This window comes from Coffea eugenioides, chromosome 9 (genome assembly GCF_003713205.1).
Source record: "Coffea eugenioides isolate CCC68of chromosome 9, Ceug_1.0, whole genome shotgun sequence".
NCBI classification, from domain to species: domain Eukaryota; kingdom Viridiplantae; phylum Streptophyta; class Magnoliopsida; order Gentianales; family Rubiaceae; genus Coffea; species Coffea eugenioides.
Genome location: NC_040043.1, coordinates 35,563,331 through 35,565,359, shown reverse-complemented (window position 1 = coordinate 35,565,359; position 2,029 = coordinate 35,563,331). Strand labels below are relative to the sequence as shown.

Here is a 2,029-nt window from a genome sequence, read left to right as displayed (position 1 = left end):
ACACAATCTCCCTCTTGCATCCCTAAACTCATTAAACAAATCTCAAGAGAGTCGAAGTCAAGATTGACTCGACTTAACTCTTGAGTTATCATCTCAATAGTGCCAATACAACAAACATGATCAGTAAAGGAATGGTATTTTTTCATTTCATTCAAATTAAATTCTACCTCTTCTTCACCTATTTGACTTGTCATTTTTGACATCAATAATAGTACCCGCAGTTGTTAAAAATGGTCTACCTAAAATAATTGACATAGACATATCTTCCTTCATGTGTAATATCACAAAATCCATGGGAATGATGAATTTTCGCACTTTAATCAATACAGTCTCCAACACTCCCAATGGATATCTAATAAACCTATCCGCTAACTGTAAGGTAATATTAGTGCGTTTTAACTCATGCAAATCTAATTGTCTTGCCACTATTAAAGGAATTAATTATACACTAGCACTAAAATCATATAATGCCTTAAAAAATTCAATGTTATCAATAGTACATGGTATAGAAAAACTTCCTGGATTCTTCAATTTTGGTGGCAGCTTGTTTTGTATGATGGCGCTGCATTTCTCCATTAATACTATTGTTTCGCAATCCTCCAATTTCCTCTTTCGCATCATAATCTCCTTGAAAAACTTCGCATATGAAGGGATCTGCAAAATAGCATTAGCAAAAGGGATATTAATATGCAATTATTTGAAAATTTTAACAAAATCTTTCAAAATGTTTGTCAAACTTATTTGGATTGAGTCTTTGAGGAAATGGAACCACCGGAGGCACTGGAAGATGAAGATTGATCTTCTTTAGGTTTCTCCCTACTACCTTCCCCCACACTTGCCTCTTGGTCCACCCTCTCAACTTCTAGTTTCTCACTGTCACTTTTCCTCTTAGTTTCAACCAACGGAGAATTCTCTAACTATTTGCAACTACGAAGAATAATGGCCTTGACATGCTCCCTTGGATTCATCTTCGTTTTGTTAGGTAATTCTCCATAATTTCTATTATTGATAGAATTGATAATTTGACCGATTTGAACCTCCACATTTCTGTATATCCCGGTCAATTGGTCTAATCTCTCCTCTAGTTGCTCAAATCTCTCCAAAGTGCCCTTAGCCAATTTTTCCACTATAATCTCCCAATTTGGTTTAGTATTCATCTGTGGTTGCCTTGGTTGGAATTTCAATGGATTGGTCGGCCTTTGTGGGTTACTTTGATCCTTCCATCCAAAATTTGGATAATTTCTTCACCCCGAATTGTATGTATTTGAATAGGGGTTATTTTGAACATTTCTATTATAATTATTAACAAATTGAATCTGTTCAAAATCAACACACTTATCAGTATCATGATCACCTCCACATATAGAACAACAAGCCACGTGTATATTAGATAAAGAAGAACTCATACCAACACTAGCTTGCTTACTTAACATTTTCATCATATTATTTATTTGGACACTAAACATATTGAGAGTATCCATTTCGATCATAGCTGTTTAGCGCCTTGGATTACCTCTCTCATTAGCCCATTGATAATTGTTTGTCACCATCTCCTCTATCAAATTTTGGGGTTCTTGGAGTGATTTAATAGAGAAGGATAAACCATTATAGAAAATTTATAATGAGAGAAAGAAAAACAATTTGGGCTGCATCAATGGTAGTTTTGGTAGAGAAAGATAAACCATTATAGAAAATTTGTACGATTAGCCAATCGGGAAGTCCGTGGTGTGGACATTTTCAAAGCAAATCTCTAAATCTTTCCCATACTTCATATAATAATTCACCTTCTTGTTGACCAAAACTAGTGATATCCATTCTAAATTTAGTAGTTTTTTTCGGTAGAAAGTATTTATTCAAGAATGCTCTAGACAAATCATACCAAATAGTGAAAGTATTAGGAGCATGAGAGTGTAGCCAAATTTTAGTTCTATCTCTTAAAGAAAATGGGAACAACCTTAGCTTTATAGCATCATCACTAACTCTATTCATTTTAATTGTATCATATATCTCCAAAATTGTGACTAAGTGT

The 2,029-nt window shown here is 34.0% G+C and overlaps 1 non-coding gene across 1 annotated transcript; it reads left to right on the top strand.

Moving 5' to 3' along the window:
- Positions 1-1,717: 1,717 nt before the first annotated feature.
- Positions 1,718-1,824, top strand: LOC113748531. Its single transcript, XR_003464385.1, has one exon. It is a non-coding gene; the product is annotated as a small nucleolar RNA R71 (small nucleolar RNA).
- Positions 1,825-2,029: the final 205 nt, after the last annotated feature.